Here is a 23,136-nt window from a genome sequence, read left to right as displayed (position 1 = left end):
TACACTGTATCTCGCTATTATTGTAATTCTACACAATATATTGTATCTCACTGTTGTTGTAATTGTATACAATACACTGTATCTCACTGTTGTTGTAATTTTATACAATAAACTGTATCTCGCAATTGTTGTGATTTTACACAATATATCGTATCTCACTATTGTTGTAATTTATACAACACACTGTATCTCACTATTGTTTTAATTTATACAATACACTGTATCTCACTGTTGTTGTAATTTTATACAATACACTGTATCTCACTGTTGTTGTAATTTTATACAATACACTGTATCTCACTGTTGTTGTAATTTTATACAATACACTGTATCTCACTGTTGTTGTAATTTATACAATACACTGTATCTCACTGTTCTTGTAATTTTATACAATACACTGTATCTCACTGTTCTTGTAATTTTATACAATACACTGTATCTCGCTATTGTTGTAATTCTACACAATATATTGTATCTCACTATTGTTGTAATTTATACAATACACTGTATCTCACTATTGTTGTAATTTTATACAATATATCGTATTTCACTATTGTTGTAATTTATACACACACTGTATCTCACTATTGTTTTAATTTATACAATACACTGTATCTCACTGTTGTTGTAATTTTATACAATACACTGTATCTCACTGTTGTTGTAATTTTATACAAAACACTGTATCTCACTATTAATGTAATTTATACAATACACTGTATCTCGCTATTGTTGTAATTTATACAACACACTGTATCTCGCTATTGTTGTAATTTATACAACACACTGTATCTCGCTATTGTTGTAATTGTACAGAATATACTGTATCTCGCTATTGTTGTAATTCTACAGAATATATTGTATCTCACTATTGTTGTAATTTATACAACACACTGTGTCTCACTATTGTTGTAATTTATACAATACACTGTATCTCACTGTTGTTGTAATTTTATACAGTACACTGTATCTCACTGTTGTTGTAATTTTTCACAATATATCGTATCTCACTATTGTTGTAATTTATACAACACACTGTATCTCACTATTGTTTTAATTTATACAATACACTGTATCTCACTGTTGTTGTAATTTTATACAATACACTGTATCTCGCTATTGTTGTAATTCTACACAATATATTGTATCTCACTGTTGTTGTAATTTTATATAATACACTGTATCTCACTGTTGTTGTAATTTTATACAATACACTGTATCTCACTGTTGTTGTAATTTTATACAATACTCTGTATCTCACTATTGTTGTAATTTATACAACACACTGTATCTCACTATTGTTGTAATTTATACAACACACTGTATCTCACTATTGTTGTAATTTATACAACACACTGTATCTCGCTATTGTTGTAATTTATACAACACACTGTATCTCGCTATTGTTGTAATTTATACAACACACTGTATCTCGCTATTGTTGTAATTTATACAACACACTGTATCTCGCTATTGTTGTAATTTATACAACACACTGTATCTCGCTATTGTTGTAATTCTACAGAATACACTGTATCTCGCTATTGTTGTAATTCTACAGAATATATTGTATCTCACTATTTTTGTAATTTATACAACACACTGTATCTCACTATTGTTGTAAAAAAGCTGAAAAAGCCGTGAAGACGAAATGTTGGCTGAAACATTTTTAACTTGCGACATATTGGTTCATATAATGGTTCTGAGTTTTAATGTATCTTTGTTGTTGTTCTTGATTTTTAATTATAAACCTCTAGTTCATAGCTCTCTCATCTTTGAACCGATTTGAGATCTAATTACAGTTTTGGACTCAGAAGGTCAAACCTTTTCGTTTGATGTATTGGACCACGCCCAAGTTCGTATAGAGTATCCTAATCCAATCTTGCTTAAAATAATTTCAATTTGAGAGTAGGTTGGTCGAGGTCCTGATGGTGAATCAAGTATTCAGGTTCACGCGCACCCACGCTTGATGTTGGTGGTGCACAAAAATATAATTAATGAAAAGAAAAAACGTTGTCATAGATTAATTTAGTCTAATGCTGCCTAAAAACAATTTGAAGTGTCGCGGCTATTCAGGATTCCCTCTTGTTTATTATTACTTGGAGAATAAAGGTTGTTTTCATTTCTTTAAATTTATTATAAAACGCATCTCCCCTTACTGGAAGCGTGTAGTACAGGAACACTTTCTGTTCTTATTTCTTTGTTGTTAATCGTCTGTAATATCCGTCGCGGGTATCAAAATTCGGTTTTAGCGTTGTATGTTTTCAGATTTATCTGTGAGTCACTTGGGGACGTATAGGAACACTAAAGAAATACTTGTATAAAGGTTTTAGTTTTACTATCATGTAGCAGAAACAACCAATCATTGAAATTTTGTTGGTTTTACAACCATATTGTTTTTGAGAACAAACCATAGAATGTTTGTAAATTTATTTCTTATTTTGTGCCAGTTATTAATTATCATTAACATTTATGAAAGTCAAGTGTTGGTCAGACTCGGTTTCTCTGAATCTCGTGAGTTACAAGAGTCCAGTTCTACTTTTTTTTTCTATAATACTTCCTCGTTTGATTGACCGTTTTTATTTTAGTTGAATTTATTCCTTAGCATAAGCATAACTCCTATATTTCGGGACTTTTTCTGCTGTATAAAAGCCTGTTGAGGAGGGAATTCCCAGGATCAGATCAGGCTTAGCGTTGTGTGTTGCACCACATCATCCACATCATTATGACGTCAGGCTAGGTATAATACGGAAAATAAGCCGGGAAAACTCTCGTGATGGAAGACACGGAAGTGCATTCGTGTATATACAATCGTATGGTTTAAAATTTTATCCAATAGTACCAATATATAGCATGTTTACTCTGTTATCTGTAGTGGATTATGAAACATTATATAGCATGTTTACTCTGTTATCTGTAGTGGATTATGAAACATTATATAGCATGTTTACTCTGTTATCTGTAGTGGATTATGAAACATTATATAGCATGTTTACTCTGTTATCTGTAGTGGGTTATGAAACATTATATAGCATGTTTACTCTGTTATCTGTAGTGGATTATGAAACATTATACAGCATGTTTACTCTGTTATCTGTAGTGGATTATGAAACATTATACAGCATGTTTACTCTGTTATCTGTAGTGGATTATGAAACATTATACAGCATGTTTACTCTGTTATCTGTAGTGGATTATGAAACATTATATAGCATGTTTACTCTGTTATCTGTAGTGGATTATGAAACATTATACAGAATGTTTACTCTGTTATCTGTAGTGGATTATGAAACATTATACAGCATGTTTACTCTGTTATCTGTAGTGGATTATGAAACATTATACAGCATGCTTACTCTGTTATCTGTAGTGGATTATGAAACATTATACAGCATGTTTACTCTGTTATCTGTAGTGGATTATGAAACATTATACAGCATGTTTACTCTGTTATCTGTAGTGGATTATGAAACATTATATAGCATGTTTACTCTGTTATCTGTAGTGGATTATGAAACATCATACAGCATGTTTACTCTGTTATCTGTAGTGGATTATGAAACATTATACAGCATGTTTACTTTGGTTATCTGTAGTGGATTATGAAACATTATATAGCATGTTTACTCTGTTATCTGTAGTGGATTATGAAACATTATACAGCATGTTTACTCTGTTATCTGTAGTGGATTATGAAACATTATACAGCATGTTTACTCTGTTATCTGTAGTGGATTATGAAACATTATATAGCATGTTTACTCTGTTATCTGTAGTGGATTATGAAACATTATATAGCATGTTTACTCTGTTATCTGTAGTGGATTATGAAACATTATATAGCATGTTTACTCTGTTATCTGTAGTGGGTTATGAAACATTATATAGCATGTTTACTCTGTTATCTGTAGTGGATTATGAAACATTATACAGCATGTTTACTCTGTTATCTGTAGTGGATTATGAAACATTATACAGCATGTTTACTCTGTTATCTGTAGTGGATTATGAAACATTATACAGCATGTTTACTCTGTTATCTGTAGTGGATTATGAAACATTATATAGCATGTTTACTCTGTTATCTGTAGTGGATTATGAAACATTATACAGAATGTTTACTCTGTTATCTGTAGTGGATTATGAAACATTATACAGCATGTTTACTCTGTTATCTGTAGTGGATTATGAAACATTATATAGCATGTTTACTCTGTTATCTGTAGTGGATTATGAAACATTATACAGAATGTTTACTCTGTTATCTGTAGTGGATTATGAAACATTATACAGCATGCTTACTCTGTTATCTGTAGTGGATTATGAAACATTATACAGCATGTTTACTCTGTTATCTGTAGTGGATTATGAAACATTATACAGCATGTTTACTCTGTTATCTGTAGTGGATTATGAAACATTATATAGCATGTTTACTCTGTTATCTGTAGTGGATTATGAAACATTATACAGCATGTTTACTCTGTTATCTGTAGTGGATTATGAAACATTATACAGCATGTTTACTCGGTTATCTGTAGTGGATTATGAAACATTATACAGCATGTTTACTCTGTTATCTGTAGTGGATTATGAAACATTATACAGCATGTTTACTCTGTTATCTGTAGTGGATTATGAAACATTATATAGCATGTTCCTGGGAAATAGTTTTATTTATTTATTGCCAGTTTCATAAGAATAGTTTTAATATTCAGTGGTTTTAATAATAATACCTTACGGTTCAAGTAAGGTCCAAATAGTTAAAGTTAATCAGCCCATCAGTACAGCTAATCAAATATATATATTAGAATACATTGTTAGCCTTGGGCCTGTTTGAAACGTTGAAAACTTGTTTAGTAAATTTTAAAATGGGTATGGAATCCCTTTCGAGTCACAGTGACATTTCTCCGGCTTTCTCTTATGGCACTGCCTCCAATATTCATTCTCTTTTGTTTTTTTTGTTAGTTTACTCTTAGAAGTCAGGAACTAACGTAAATATTTATAATATTTACCTAAGTCGCCTGAAGTCCGCCATTTGTAATGGAAGATGACTCATGACCCTTTGTTGGCTAAAATTGGCACTAACACTACAGAAGACCTATTGAGGCTAGTTAGGACATTTTAACAAACCTTGTTCTACGGTATGAAGACCCTGCTTTACCGCACAAAGTGAACGTTCTGTCCCACACAAATCATGCTAATTCACCCCCGCATGGTGACGTGATCATCTGGATTGACCAGTGGCCAGTATGATAGAAGTACCAGCAACTATAGCTGGCACATAATGATAATGCTTCTACACCGGAAGACTGGAAGTCAGTACGTTATAGGAAAGAACTATAAATCTTGACCATTACACTGACCAACAGCACAAACTGTCGGACCTTGATAACGTTTTGGTCACATCTGATACAAAGTCTGTTTGGAGTAGATGGGGTGGCTGACACGTCATTGTGCCATTTAACCTACCACAGAGCCATGGGAAAATTTGGACTACACTCACCATAAACTGACTTTAATTCTGTTACATATGATAATCTATTATATAAAGTCCAGCACCGAAGAACGTTATTCCGCTCTGTCCACAAACGCAGTTTTCAAAGTTCACCCCAAATAAAATTACTACAACAACCGCCCCGCGTCTTTCAGTAGGAAACATTAACACGATACAACATGACGTCACTTTCGTTCTTAAGTAGCTTAATTAATATTTCTGTTTATAATGCACGTGTAAAATACATAATCATTACTCACTAATCGTTTTGAAATAAGTGTTAAATGTGTTGTCAGTTACCTTAGCGTTGATTTCGTGGGACCTTTACGATTCAAGTAGCAGCACGTCGTACTGTGATCAAGACGTCTAATAAAACAGAGCATGATTGGTTGTTGGTCTTGTGACGTTAAATCTCCTGACGTAATCAGTTTCTTAACGTTAAAACTGATTCGATAGGTCGAACAGAAATAGACTTCAAATCTTGCTTCCTTGTTCCTTCCTACACCACTGAGACACACGGAAAGTTATTTTTGCCTGTTAATAAAAGAAAAAGATTAATGGGAACCATCAAATGACTTAAGTTTGACTTTTTTAAATTTAAACGAGTGATACACATTAAAATACAACATCTGTTATAGTAATCACTTACTATATGTTACCAATAAAAACGTATTTAAATGCTTCACTTTGCATTATTACACTATAGACTCTACCCTAATCGTTCGCCACTCCTATAAGAGATGATCTGGGTCCTTCTAGGGCAGGGGAGTAGCACCTAACACTTGGGAAAACACTCACTACAAAAGTTTTTTGTTGGTTTTAAATAGTGTGTTTGTGCGTTTTCTACAAATCTTTCGTATGTGTGTAAAATATTTGAGTAAAGTTAGATAGTATTATCTGTGGTACATCTATTGGCCGAACAATCATTTCTGTATATCAGCCTGTGACCTCCATCTGTTCATTAAACAGTATGTTTCTGATGAATTTATCAACGCAACAGCCGAGTTTATTCGTATTAATGTGTCGTAATGTGTTACCATAGAAACTAATATTTCATCTTCACGTAATTTCATTATTATCAATTTCTTCGTCCTGTTGACGCGAAATCGAGTCCCACTATCGTGATGGGTTAAGACTGTTTATCCAATATTTCGCTTCTTGTGCCCCAAGTTCTTTAACCCTAACTGTTACCCAGAAGAGATGACTCTATCTGTGTTTGTTGATATGTGCAGAACTGTACAATGGCATATCTGCGTTTTGACAGCAGGGTTCACCCCCGGTGTTTAGCGTTATAAGCTTTCAAGCTTACTGTTGAACCACCAGGGGGTGACCCTGTCAAATAACACTTGAAAGTTATCTTCAAACCAAAATCAGATAAACTTGGTGGTTTAATCAAGTCCTCCGATGGGATAGCAATAAGTCTATGGATTTCCAACGCTAGAATCAGGAGTTCGATACATACAGCAAATAACCAGATAAGTCCTTGCTATATATGTATAAATATACGCATAGTTTGCTTAGGAAATATTAAACAGATTACAACCAGGAATGGAAAAAAAATTGCCATCCCGTTTGAGGGTTATTTAATTTTATCACATATTTTTCTTATAGGTTCTTTGCATTAAATAACAGCATACAATAACACCAGTAGGCTTAATAACAGCATAAAATAACACCAGTAGGCCTAATAACAACATACAATAACACCAGTAGGCTTAATAACAGCATACAATAACACCAGTAGGCCTAATAACAGCATACAATAACACCAGTAGGCCTAATAACAGCATACAATAACACCAGTAGGCCTAAGAATAGCAGTCAAAATCACAACATACTGGAATATAATTTCACATTTTCATCTCAGTTACTCCATAACGAATTTTAAGTTTGAGACACGTAGAAATCATATTTTAAATTCATTTCTGATCTGCTACATGAAAGTGCCCAAAGTGCTTTTTCCAAATTTAATTTCAGAACTCGTCAGCTAGCCTGTTCAAAATATTACCGATTACTTGTAAGAATGATAATAAATTGTTTAGTTCTGTTTATTACACGCTTCTCGTTTGCAATTCATTATTGACTGATAAAAAGGCTTAGAAAAATTACGATAGAAGTCTAAAGCAAATTTTATTACTATTATTAGGCCTAATAGTTTCATTGCTTTGGTCCAGACGACCTTGTTTCTGGTAAGATCTGTTATTTTATGTTTGAGCAATACGTTATACATTTTTACGCATGCGTAAATACTTCGCAGGGTTTGAATGGATCTTCACCAAAACTGGTACAGAGGTTCCTTAGGTCTATGGGGAAATACGCACATATTTTTAGTTTTGCATTTAGCGATTTTGATGTGTGTTTTGGTAAGTTTTTTTTTTAACCACTACTTCGCCCCTGTTGGCGGAACTTCACAAAATTTGGCATGAAGGTTTTTGGGTCCATGAGGAGATACATTCATATTTACGGTTTCACATTTTGTGTTTAGCTGTTTTCACGAGTGTGTTTTTTTAAAATTATATGTAAGAGAAACAAATTTTGCATGTCCTAAGATAACCAATCTTCCATGATGACCAATTAATCATGAATTTACGTATCTTCCATCCAGAGTAGAGGTACCCCAGCTTGTAGGGTATAAATAAATATCTACCAACTGATTGTTGGCCTTCCATGATGACCAATTAATCATGAATTTACGTATCTTCCATCCATAGTAGAGGTACCCCACCTAGTAGGGTATAAATAAATATCTACCAACTGATTGTAATGTTTGTTTGGAACTTCAAAGCTACGGTCTGGGATATTTAATTTTTTTTCCGTTACATATAAGTATTATATTTAAGATATATTTGGGGTAAAACCAAATACAAAATGCTTGAGAGCTATTTTATAATTTCTGAAATAATGTATCATATTAATCATAAACAAGCGACCCCTCTATAAGCTCAGAGGTAGGTCTGCGGACTTATAATGCTAGAAATCGAGTTTCGATTATCGTGGTGGGCAGAACGAAGATAGCCCATTGTTCTAACTATGAAGAAAAAACAATAAACTAAAGATAAACCAAAGATAAACTGAGCCACATTGATAAAATTTCTGTTTGCTCGTAAGTCCTGCGAGTTTTATTTTTCGTAATTAATTCCGTTCTTATCAGAACTTAAGTTTGGTAAACTTTTTTGCTGTTGTTTTTAACTCAAGTTGGTAGTTTCGTATATCAGTGGCTGAAGTCAGTGTGTTTAAACCCATACATAAGCTGTTTATAAGAGGTTTCCTTAGATTTAGTTTCTTTAAAAACTATGAACTTCTAAGGAGGTATTAGTAAGTTAGAGTATTACATATCACAGTTACTTCTAGTTTAAACTAGGAATGTTCGAGAAGTGTGCGAACTATTACACGGACTTTTCTCTACGTTAAATTACTTTCATTTTCGAGTCCGTCTGTTACTCCGTGAAGGTTCCGTTGAAGGGACTGAAAGCTGGCGGTATTTTTCAACGTAGAAAATGGTCCGTGTGTAAATTTATACATTAGTTTACCTATGTTATGATCATTAAACAGCGCCACTGGTGTAAGTTTGGTTGTTGGTATAAGTTGTGTGTATATTTCTTCCAGTGTTTCATATGTAACTTAAGGTTCTCATATTTACCTAATTAAAATGTAAATTAATACGTGAGATCACGAGTTAATTCATTTCGTTGTACTGTAACTTTCCAAGAATTGCGGTTGATATCTGAACTCAGTTTTCTTCACCATCGAAATTATCATTTTATTAAACCATCAGGCCGCTAGGGGGCCTTAGCGTTACATTATGAGTTTTACTTGTCAGTCAGAAGATCAGGTTTGTTTGACCTTCATTTTAATTACCACATTACTGTGACCAGATTAGGTAATAACTCTCTCATCTGTCCCACTACTGATCACTGTTATGTACACTTACATGGTCATTTATGACTCTCGAGCTACAATACAATCTTTCGAACGTCTCCGGTCACGTCCTTCGCGCGGATTTCGCGTTAAAGGCACGTTTCTCTCGAGTGCAAACAATACGAAGCAAATATTGTGACGTCATTTCTGAATACAAATAACACTTGTGCACGTTTATCGTAAATGATCGCAAGCTGACATCAATATCGCTAAAATTATTTCACGATAGTCCATAATTTGTTTAGAAGCTACCAGGCAGAGGATGGGGGTTTCCTGGATCATATGTGCATTCTGTATTTTTGAGAACTTAACTTTAGAGTTATTAAACATGGCCGGCCCATCACGGAAGATAAGTATGACTGGACCCAGCTACGTGTATGAGGAATAGGGTAAAGATTAGGTGTGTTTTGTAACACTCATTTTACATATGGGAACATAACGAATCTGTTTTCCGGCGCTGCCAGTTTATTAGGAGTTAGATGAACGAGTTTCGGCTCCAATCAGAAATCGATGAGCAAAACGTGCCAATCACCGCGTGTGACGTGGTATTCCAAGCACCGTGAGTGTTTGCTTGTAGCGCCACCTGATAACAGAAGATTACGGAGTGGGTGGACTTGGAAGAAGAGGTGCTCGGAGGCAGAGGTTCAACTGCGGTATGGAATGTGATCCACCCCTGTGGAAGGAAAGTAGAACGTGTGTTGTGTTTCTACAGTGTCAGTACTATGTGGCGTTGAGTGGAACACCGGTAAGATATGGTTATTTGTATGAAGGATAACTAAGTGTTTAGTTCTGTTTATTAAACACAAAGTCCACGTTGAACCAGACACTAACCATGAGTTAGAACGTTGGTTAATATTAATACTCGGGGGGTTTGTTTAAACAAACAACAAACGGAGAAGAATTATTTTAAATTATAATACAACGTTACCACCATGTTGTGGTATCAGTAGTCGATACAGGTCGTTAGTTTATACATTATAAACAACATTACCACCAACACACAAACCATGAATACACGACTTTCTGGTACCTTTTTGTTTTCCCTTATTCAATCAAAAGACTCTAATGTCCGACGCTATGGTAACCAGATTATACTGTCAATTATGAACTGTATTTTTAAATAACAACGTGTTCATTTTGAGTTTCTCTATACTTGCATGCCATTGGAAGAAACTTTCCTGTGCTGTAATTACGTAATACGTTTTTAGGGCTGACCTTCTCGATCACATTGGTTTTCTTCTGCTAACTCTGATTGGATGATTCTCTTTTCAAACATTCTGTTATCTCTGTTTTTAAGGACCCATATAATGTTCTTCAGTTTTGAACTATTAGACTGTAAACATAACGGTATTAACTTTACTATCAAACTGTAAACATAACGGTATTAACTTTACTATCAAACTGTAAACATAACGGTATTAACTTTACTATCAAACTGTAGACATAACGGTATTAACTTTACTATCAAACTGTAAACATAACGGTATTAACTTTACTATCAAATTGTAAACATAACGGTATTAACTTTACTATCAAACTGTAAACGTAACGGTATTAACTTTACTATCAAACTGTAGACATAACGGTATTAACTTTACTATCAAACTGTAAACATAACGGTATTAACTTTACTATCAAACTGTAAACATAACGGTATTAACTTTACTATCAAACTGTAAACGTAACGGTATTAACTTTACTATCAAACTGTAAACATAACGGTATTAACTTTACTATCAAACTGTAGACATAACGGTATTAACTTTACTATCAAACTGTAAACATAACGGTATTAACTTTACTATCAAACTGTAAACATAACGGTATTAACTTTACTATTAAACTGTAAACATAACGGTATTAACTTTACTATCAAACTGTAGACATAACGGTATTAACTTTACTATCAAACTGTAAACATAACGGTATTAACTTTACTATCAAATTGTAAACATAACGGTATTAACTTTACTATCAAACTGTAAACATAACGGTATTAACTTTACTATCAAACTGTAGACATAACGGTATTAACTTTACTATCAAACTGTAAACATAACGGTATTAACTTTACTATCAAATTGTAAACATAACGGTATTAACTTTACTATCAAACTGTAAACGTAACGGTATTAACTTTACTATTAAACTGTAAACATAACGGTATTAACTTTACTATTAAACTGTAAACATAACGGTATTAACTTTACTATCAAATTGTAAACATAACGGTATTAACTTTACTATTAAACTGTAAACATAACGGTAATAACTTTACTATTAAACTGTAAACATAACGGTATTAACTTTACTATTAAACTGTAAACATGACTGTAATAACTTTACTGTTAAACACCAACAACCAGTTATATTTTATAACAAAGGTTATAAAGGTTACCAAACAAGGTTACAGGGTTTTACGTCGAGTTTGTGTGGTTGACTTTGAACACAAAGCTACACAAAGAACTACCTGTGTTCTGATCTCTGCACGTATCGAAATCCAATTTTTTTACGTCGTAGTTAAGTAATACATGTGATTGGTGGTTATATATCCAAAACTGATGGTTAGCCTTGTGTGATTTTTGTAACCAGTTCTCAAACGGCTTAAGTATGATAACTAATAGATACTTGTATTTTAATGGTTCGTTTTTTGTTTTTTACGAGCATGATGAATCATTCTTCACTTTACCTACAAAGAACGAAATACGTAGTATAAGTGACATTATAACACGCGATGTAGCGCATGCGCGTTTTGAAAGGGTGGACTTAAATATGAAGACTTACGAATTTCAGCTTCAGCATATGAAATATAGATCTTCACACGTGTAAATAGCGCCATCTATGATGTACATATGTTAAACGTAGACATGTTTAACGGAATAGAATTTTGTTGTGTTCTCCTTGATAAACAAATATAAACACAATCAGTCTTTAACCTATGTTCCATATTAAACAGAGCTAAGCACATATACACAACTAGCCTTTACCAATCATCAACATACCTGTACCAGTACAGTGGTGGTTATAAGGTTGAATTGATCGATTGTGATTCAATCTGTGTCATAAAAATGTTGACTAGAACTGGTGACATGGGGTTCATCATACTTAGGCCTTTTATGTGTAGGTAGTTTTAGTTATTGAACATAAAGTTAGTTTTGGTGGTAGTGAATTCTATAAGGGTTGCTTATTGGTCGTTGGTGATGTGTACCAATGGGTTGGGGTCTTGGATATAAAGTTCTAAAGCTATCTTGCAGGCTTCAGTTGTTGGGACTTTATGGTTTAGTTGATTAAGAATATATTTAAAGTTAAGAGAGTTATTGAAAAATGAGCCAGCTGATGTCACATATTTAGAAAATTCCCACACTATATTTACCGAGGTTGTAGTTAAATAATTTATAGGTCGACATTATGGGTCATGGTGGACAAAAAACGGCCTAAGTATGGGGAATCCCGTATCACCAGTTCTAGCCAACATTTTTATGACACAGACTGAATCACAGGCCATTAATTTAACCTTCATTCTTTGTTCTATATTAAATAGATCTAAACACATAGACACAACTAGCCTTTATCATCTGTTCCACATTAAACAAATCTAAACACACAGACACAACTAGCCTTTATCATCTGTTCCACATTAAACAGATCTAAACACACAGACACAACTAGCCTTTATCATCTGTTCCACATTAAACAGATCTAAACACATAGACACAACTAGCCTTTATCATCTGTTCCACATTAAACAGATCTAAACACATAGACACAACTAGCCTTTATCATCTGTTCCACATTAAACAGATCTAAACACATAGACACAACTAGCCTTTATCATCTGTTCCACACTAAACACATTTAAACACGCAGACTACTTTGTCTTTAACTTCCGTGTTAAAAACGAAGATAACATGGTGACTTGCTTCAAGCATGTCCGTTTAATCATGTTTGTACTTTTTATATCATTTAACTTGGTGTCTGTAGCGGGCCGTAAACAACGATGCTGAATTAATTTAAATTCTAATTAAGCAAAATGTAGATAAGAATTGTGTTAAATTAATTAATTAATTCTGTAGGAGATGTTATTGTTTTTAATACGGCACTGTTTCTCAAACACCACGTTATAGGTTTGGAGAGGTTCAAACGTTTTTTATTCACATCAAGGGAGGTCTCAGACTACAAGAGTTTGGTAACCAGTGATATAGATGTTGTACAAACATCGGTTTATGTTTACTGTTGGACACGCCAAACGTCGCTTATGTATTCTTTTATAATTCTGTGATTAAACTAAGGAATTGGAGTACATCGAGCCCAGACATTCTAAAGGCAATACTGACACATTGATACAGATTAAATCTTGAAAGACTAGTACAGATCACAGATTGACTGAAATACCACTACCCATCAGAGACTGACACACTACTACAGATGAGAAAATGACCCACGTATGTCAGATATTTATGTGATTCTTTCCTTGTAATACGAATGTAAAAATTTGTCAGTATTCTGCAGCTTACAAATATAGATACTTTCATACAAGTTTGGCCGTTCATAGTTAGCCAATCGGAGCAGAGCAGACCAACAGAAAAGTGGATCTCTAGGCCATCAGTGACGATACATTATTATTGTAATAGGACTAAGCCAGCCCTTATGATTTATGGCTCTTCCCCTCTCCTGGTGTTATAAAACAGGAACGCGTAAAAATTGTACTTCCCTCGAATAAAACGCACAGAATGAGTAGAATTATCCACAGCAAACTCCACTGTTGCCTGGGTCACAAGGACTGTAATCACACGAGTGTTTTGCGACGCCAACAAGACCTGTTGTAAATGATCTCTGATAAAATGGAAGTGAGGAACAAAACGTTCCACGAATCAGCCAACCGTTATTATGTGTAGTAAAATATATTGAGCCAGCATACTTTACACTGATAACTTGTCGTGGAAACTTTGGAATAACTTAACGGATTTATTGTGGCAGCAACCTGCTGACACTACGAGTAGTCGGGGGCGTAGCAGTTTCGTCTTTACTTGTGAGATTTAAAAAAACACGTTTGGAATTATGAAGAAAATCTACAACACAGATATTGGAATATATCATCGGTAAACAAACATTTATCTTAATAAATGAATCACGGACAATTTTGTATATATTTAGGGAGAGAGAAAAATTATTTATGTTCCAACAGAATCAATGTGTTATAACAAGTTTGTTTTTTGAATTTCACGTAAAGCTACACGAGGGCTATCTACGCTAGCCATCTCTAATTTAGCAGTGTAAGACTAGAGGGAAGGCACTAGTAATCACCACCCACCCCCAAACTCTTGGGCTACTTTTTTACCAACGAGTAGTGGGATTGACCGTAACATTATAACGCCCCCATGGCCAAAAGGGGCGAGCATGATTGGTGCGACAAGGATACGAACCCGCGACCCTCGGATTAGGAGTCGAATGCTTTAACCACCTGGCCGTGCCGGGCCGTAATATTAAACAAGTACCTAATAATATGACTGAAAATGAGGACCTGTTCAGTTTGTAAGAGAAGAAATATTAAAATACTGTTGTAAGTTCATCTATCAAGAACCTTATTTATGAATACAAAAACTATTAATGACAAATAGTTATAATTTGTGTTTTTACTTAAATTTTTTACAAGGTTTGTCACAGTTGTTGTAACAAAAGAAACAATATCTTCTACAGGGTTATGCACGACCTTGTAACCAAAGACACGTGACACTCATAAACGAATTAAAACAAGCAGAAGTTTTGGTTTCGATTTCTCTTTATCCACAACCAGGAATCTCAAACCAATGATTACAAACTGATATATGGAATATATTATTATCTTACGAGTTTCGTTCAGGTCGCCAATTTACTTATTTATATATACAATATATAACATAATAAGTCTTTTGGAAAAAGGCTTAAAACAATCAGTTTTCAAACTTGTATTTGTTTGTTTGTTTGTTTTGGAATTTCGCACAGAGCTACTCGAGGGCTATCTGTGCTAGCCGTCCCTAATTTAGCAGTGTATGACTAGAGGGAAGGCAGCTAGTCATCACCACCCACCGCCAACTCTTGGGCTACTCTTTTACCAACGAAAAGTGGGATTGACCGTCACATTATAACGCCCCCACGGCTGGGAGGGCGAGCATGTTTATGCGACTCGGGCGCGAACCCGCGACCCTCAGATTACGAAGCGCACGCCTTAACGCGCTAGGCCATGCCAGGCCCTTCAAACTTGTAATGTGCACATTACACAGAAAATACAACTCTCGTAAAGATGAATTTTTTACAATATTTTGACCTATAATAAACCATGAATTTTCAGGGTATTATTATAGTTTTAAACCGTCGTTTCGTTTAGCCCAGTGATTTTACTATTTTAGAAAGATCATATAACATTGTCTTTTTGATTGATTTAAGCTGCGAAATATATTGTCGCTGTTTTTGTATCTGACAGTTCTTCCAGACAATAATCCGACATACCTAAACTGATTTGTATCTGATATTATTCCAGACAATAATCCGACATACCTAAACTGATTTGTATCTGACACTTCATCCAGACAATAATCCGACATACCTAAACTGATTTGTATCTGACACTTCTTCCAAACAATAATCCGACATACCTAAACTGATTTGTATCTGATACTTCTTCCAGACAATAATCCGACATACCTAAACTGATTTGTATCTGATACTTCTTCCAAACAATAATCCGACATACCTAAACCGATTTGTATCTGATACTTCTTCCAGACAAGAATCCGACATACCTAAACTGATTTGTATCTGACAGTTCTTCCAGACAATAATCCGACATACCTAAACTGATTTGTATCTGACAGTTCTTCCAAACAATAATCCGACATACCTAAACTGATTTGTATCTGATATTATTCCAGACAATAATCCGACATACCTAAACTGATTTGTATCTGACACTTCTTCCAGACAATAATCCGACATACCTAAACTGATTTGTATCTGACAGTTCTTCCAAACAATAATCCGACATACCTAAACTGATTTGTATCTGATATTATTCCAGACAATAATCCGACATACCTAAACTGATTTGCATCTGATACTTCTTCCAAACAATAATCCGACATACCTAAACCGATTTGTATCTGATACTTCTTCCAAACAATAATCCGACATACTTAAACTGATTTGTATCTGATACTTCTTCCAAACAATAATCCGACATACCTAAACTGATTTGTATCTGACACTTCTTCCAGACAATAATCCGACATACCTAAACTGATTTGTATCTGATACTTCTTCCAAACAATAATCCGACATACCTAAACTGATTTGTATCTGATACTTCTTCCAAACAATAATCCGACATACCTAAACTGATTTGTATCTGATACTTCTTCCAAACAATAATCCGACGTACCTAAACTGATTTGTATCTGATACTTCTTCCAAACAATAATCCGACATACTTAAACTGATTTGTATCTGATACTTCTTCCAGACAATAATCCGACATACCTAAACTGATTTGTATCTGATACTTCTTCCAGACAATAATCCGACATACCTAAACTGATTTGTATCTGATACTTCTTCCAAACAATAATCCGACGTACCTAAACTGATTTGTATCTGATACTTCTTCCAAACAATAATCCGACATACTTAAACTGATTTGTATCTGATACTTCTTCCAAACAATAATCCGACATACCTAAACCGATTTGTATCTGATACTTCTTCCAGACAATAATCCGACATACCTAAACTGATTTGTATCTGATACTTCTTCCAGACAATAATCCGACGTACCTAAACTGATTTGTATCTGATACTTCTTCCAGACAATAATCCGACATATCTAAACTGATTTGTAACTGACACTTCATCCAGACAATAATCCGACATATCTAAACTGATTTGAAATTTCCTTTTTCATACTGATAGAAATAACAATTCGGTTCATGTTCTTTCTGAAACAGTTAAAAACCATATTTGATAATAGCTCATTTCTAACACAACTAAAACACATGTGCCAGTTATTTTCAATCATTGTACTGCAACAAAAACACAGGCGTTAGATGGATGGAAAGACAAACAGATTCGTGTACGAATTAGAAAGTCTAACCACGTGTGTGTGTGTCTGTAAATTGTATATATACATTCACATTTAAGGTGATTGTTTATATTTTATTATACAACGTGTTGAGATATGCTGGTGTGGAAAGCCATCTTTGGAAAGACTGGTATCTAACCAGGGAGAGATGCTTGTTTTAAATGGGGTTTACATTTAGAAGAGGGCTCTGAACGACACGTGCTCACACTTCTGGCACGTGCCTCACCACTTCCGGCTCAAAGGGCACGTGAAGAATCCAGTGATAAACAATTATAGTTTTTTGTTTAAATAAAACATAGCATGTTTCTGTTTGATTTTTTAAACTAAACCACTAGCAAAAACACATACTTTTAGGAAAGTAAATAAAGTAGTTGTTATTGTTTCACAAAAATTGGTTAACCTTTAAGAAAAAAATATGTCTAATCAGAAAATCGTGACTATTTTTCTAATAGAACAGAAAACTTTAAATATGTTTAACCCATCAAGATGTAACAGAAAACGATCACTTTTTACTGTTGAACCCATAAGGATGTAACACAAAACGATCACATTTTACTGTTTAATCTGTCAGGATGTAGCACAAACGATCATTTTTTACTGTTTAACCCGTCAGGATGTAATACAAAACGATCACTTTTTACTGTTTAACCCGTCAGGATGTAAAACAAAACGATCGCTTTTTACTGTTTAATCCGTCAGAATGTAACACAAAACGATCGCTTTTTACTATTTAATCCGTCAGAATGTAACACAAAACGATCGCTTTTTACTGTTTAATCCGTCAGAATGTAACACAAAACGATCGCTTTTTACTGTTTAATCCGTCAGAATGTAACACAAAACGATCGCTTTTTACTGTTTAACCCGTCAGAATGTAACACAAAACGATCGCTTTTTACTGTTTAACCCGTCAGAATGTAACACAAAACGATCACTTTTTACTGTTTTACCCGTCAGGATGTAACACAAAACGATCACTTTTTATTGTTTAACCCGTCAGCATGTAACACAAAACAATCACTTTTTATTGTTTAACTCGTCAGAATGTAACACAAAACAATCACATTTTATTGTTTAACCCGTCAGCATGTAACACAAAACAGTCACTTTTTACTGTTTAACACGTCAGGATGTAACACAAAACGATCCCTTTTTACTGTTTAACCCGTCAGATTGTAACACAAAACGATCACTTTTTACTGTTTAACCCGTCAGGATGTAACACAAAACGATCACTTTTTACTGTTTAACCCGTCAGGATGTAACACAAAACGATCACTTTTTACTGTTTAACCCGTCAGCATGTAACACAAAACGATCACTTTTTATTGTTTAACTCGTCAGAATGTAACACAAAACAATCACTTTTTATTGTTTAACTCGTCAGAATGTAACACAAAACGATCACTTTTTATTGTTTAACTCGTCAGAATGTAACACAAAACGATCACTTTTTATTGTTTAACTCGTCAGAATGTAACACAAAACGATCACTTTTATTGTTTAACTCGTCAGAATGTAACACAAAACGATCACTTTTTATTGTTTAACTCGTCAGCATGTAACACAAAACGATCACTTTTTATTGTTTAACTCGTCAGAATGTAACACAAAACAATCACTTTTTATTGTTTAACTCGTCAGAATGTAACACAAAACGATCACTTTTTATTGTTTAACTCGTCAGCATGTAACACAAAACGATCACTTTATTGTTTAACTCGTCAGAATGTAACACAAAACAATCACATTTTATTGTTTAACTCGTCAAAATGCAACACAAAGCGACAAATGTTAATTGTGTTTCACTTGTCAGGATATAACACAAAACAACAAATGTTAGTTGTGTTTAGCTCGTCAGGATATAACACTAAACGACCTGTGTTAACCGTGTTTAACTCGTCAGAATGTAACAAAATGACCAAAGTGAGGCGTGTTTGACCCATTTGAATTACGACTTTACAAATACTGTGTTTCGTTTTGACTCTTGTTTTCAAATTAACGACGTTAATCATACAGGTAAATCCCAAAGGGAATGAATTTCTTTAGGTAAAATAAACAGAATTGAAACGTAACTCTGAAAACCTGTCCTTCAAGTATAACCACACGTGGAAGGGATAAAACTGGTTTATAAGACAGAAACTATTTTGTGTCTTTTTAAAGAAGCTATATTTCCCCAGAGAGTGAATTTTGTGTCTTTTTAAAGAAGCTATATTTCCCCAGAGAGTGAATTTTGTGTCTTTTTAAAGAAGCTATATTTCCCCAGAGAGTGAATTTTGTGTCTTTTTAAAGAAGCCATATTTCTCCAGAGAGTGAATTTTGTGTCTTTTTAAAGAAGCTATATTTCTCCAGAGAGTGAATTTTGTGTCTTTTTAAAGAAGCTATATTTCCCCAGAGAGTGAATTTTGTGTCTTTTTAAAGAAGCCATATTTCTCCAGAGAGTGAATTTTATGTCTTTTTAAAGAAGCTACATTTCTCCAGAGAGTGAATTTTGTGTCTTTTTAAAGAAGCTATATCTCCCCAGAGAGTGAATTTTGTGTCTTTTTAAAGAAGCTACATTTCTCCAGAGAGTGAATTTTGTGTCTTTTTAAAGAAGCTATATCTCCCCAGAGAGTGAATTTTGTGTCTTTTTAAAGAAGCTATATTTCCCCAGAGAGTGAATTTTGTGTCTTTTTAAAGAAGCCATATTTCTCCAGAGAGTGAATTTTGTGTCTTTTTAAAGAAGCTATATTTCCCCAGAGAGTGAATTATGAGCAAGTCTCAATGGCTGCACATAGCTTAAATAAAGCAGTTTTTAATGTCCATAAAGAAAAGTGGATATCTTTGTCTTATTCTACAAGTTTGCACGTGCGAGAGGGGCAGTGTGGTCAGTTAAAGATGCTTGTTTGTTTGTTCATATCCCTTTCTCTGCCAAAATATACCAGACGGTCATTAGATTGACGTAAATCAACTCCTAACGACACAAGACCTTGACACTTGCCGAGCCGCCGTACGAACATTTACGGAAATGTGCTTGTTGTCTGCGAGGCGTTTAGATAATCGAAGTCCGCAGTTAGTTCGTCCTGGGAGACGATGTTCACGAGTCTGGTAATTAGCTTCTGTTCTGCGAATTTGTTAGATCGTGATGCGGGAAGGAAAATGTTGACAGATCAGAAACTTTCTGACGCATTTGTTTAATAAAGCATTTCCAGCACAGAGGCACTAGAAGGGATCCGCTATAGTTTAGTTTGTTTAATAAAGCATTTCCAGCACAGAGGCACTAGAAGGGATCCGCTATAGTTTAGTTTGTTCAATAAAGCATTTCCAGCACAGAGGCACTAGAAGGGATCCGCTATAGTTTAGTTTGTTTAATAAAGCATTTCCAGCACAGAGGCACTAGAAGGGATCCGCTATAGTTTAATAAACGAAGCTTTCTTGAAGTTTTAACACTAACAACGACCATCTGAGAGAGAGAAGAATAAACATCTAGTACACTAAACAGTTCGTGTGACGTTATGGACTTAGGTGATTAGTGTGTTGTGACGTTATCCTGTTCATCGAAATAAACCATTGTAACGATTCATCAGTCTTTACTGGTTACAACACAATGTGGTAATACTTTATGTTTTATGGTATATTTACCTATTACACTGTGCAGTAATTTTTATACTATTTTTAACTATTCTACTGCCTACATCAAAGTGTGATATTATGTTTAGCTATTACACTGTGTACGTCATGTTTTAGTTTCATACTTAGCTGTCACACTGCGTACATCAAGATATTATATTTAACTATAACACTGTGTACTACAAGTGTTTATATTACATTTAACTATTACACTGTGTAGATAAAGTTTTATATTATATTTAACTATAACACTGTGTACATCAAGATGTTTTATTATATTTAAGTATAACACTTTGTACTTCAAGATTGTATGTTACTATCGTAGTTCCTCTTGTCTCCAGCATCATGTATTACTGTCGTAGTTCATCTTATCTCTACTTTCATATGTTACTGTCGTAGTTCATCTTGTCTCCAGCTTCATGTATTACTGTCGTAGTTCATCTTGTCTCCAGCATCATATATTACTGTCGTAGTTCCTCTTGTCTCCAGCATCATGTATTACTGTCGTAGTTCCTCTTGTCTCCAGCTTCATATATTACTGTCGTAGTTCATCTTGTCTCCAGCTTCATGTATTACTGTCGTAGTTCATCTTGTCTCCAGCATCATATATTACTGTCGTAGTTCCTCTTGTCTCCAGCATCATGTATTACTGTCGTAGTTCCTCTTGTCTCCAGCTTCATATATTACTGTCGTAGTTCCTCTTGTCTCCAGCTTCATGTATTACTGTCGTAGTTCCTCTTGTCTCCAGCTTCATGTATTACTGTCGTAGTTCATCTTGTCTCCAGCTTCATGTATTACTGTCGTAGTTCCTCTTGTCTCCAGCTTCATGTATTACTGTCGTAGTTCATCTTATCTCCAACATCTAATGTTACTATCGTAGTTATTGTCTAGAGAATCATGTTACTGTCGTATTTCATCTTATCCCTACCTTCATATGTTACTTTCGTATTTCATCTTCCCTCAGGCTTGTACTAGACTTATGTTAGTTTACATCAAGTTTTTAGACGTGTATTTAACTCTTACACTATATACATCAAGTTTTTATATTACATTTAGCTATTACAGTGTGAACGTCAAGTTTTTATATTACATTTAGCTATTACAGTGTGAACGTCAAGTTTTTATATTACATTTAGCTATTACAGTGTATACATCAAGTTTTTATATTACATTTAACTATTACAGTGTGAACGCCAATACTTTATAGTATATTTAACTATTACAGTGTGAACGTCAATACTTTATAGTATATTTAACTATTGCAGTGTGAACGTCAATACTTTATAGTATATTTAACTATTACAGTGTGAACGTCAATACTTTATATTATATTTAATTATTACATTGTGTACCTCAATATTTTATATTATATTTAACTGTGTACTTCAGGTGTTTACTATATTTAGCTACTACACTGTGTACGCCACGTTTTTATATAATATTTAACTCTACATCTGCTATTATATTTAACTGTTACACTCTGTACTTAAATATTTTATATTGTATTTAAGTATTACTCTGTGCACGTCTGGTTTCAGGCTATATTTCACTATAACATTGTGTAAGTTAAGTTTTTTTATATTATATTTAACTATTACACTATATATGCCAGGTTTTATATTATATTTAAATATTACACTGGGTACGTCATGATTTTATATACTATTACACTCTTTAAGTCAAGTTCTTATGTTATATTTAACTATTACACTGTGTACAACAAGTTCTTATGTTATATTTAACTATTACACTGTGTACAACAAGTTCTTATGTTATATATAACTATTACATTGCATACAAGTTTTTATGTTTAACTATTACACTATGTACGTCAAGTTTTTATATTATATTTAACTATTACACTCTGTACTTAAATATTTTATGTTGTATTTAAGTATTACTCTGTCCACTTCTGGTTGTTTATTATATTTAACTATTACACTATGTACATCATTGTTTTATACAGTATTTTCTGTTACACTCTGTAAGTCAAGATCTCATA

General features: G+C 33.8%; 1 long non-coding RNA gene across 2 annotated transcripts in view; it reads left to right on the top strand.

Moving 5' to 3' along the window:
- Window positions 1-23,136, top strand: part of LOC143246046 (uncharacterized) — a 74,002-nt gene that overhangs the window by 12,638 nt on the left and 38,228 nt on the right. For both annotated transcript variants that reach the window (XR_013025740.1, XR_013025739.1), the window contains exon 3: window positions 9,880-10,160. This is a non-coding gene — a long non-coding RNA (uncharacterized LOC143246046). The remainder of the gene's footprint in view (window positions 1-9,879; window positions 10,161-23,136) is intronic.

The sequence above is a fragment of the Tachypleus tridentatus genome, chromosome 3, assembly GCF_004210375.1.
Source record: "Tachypleus tridentatus isolate NWPU-2018 chromosome 3, ASM421037v1, whole genome shotgun sequence".
Classification (NCBI taxonomy): domain Eukaryota; kingdom Metazoa; phylum Arthropoda; class Merostomata; order Xiphosura; family Limulidae; genus Tachypleus; species Tachypleus tridentatus.
This window is presented reverse-complemented; position numbering and strand designations above follow the sequence as displayed.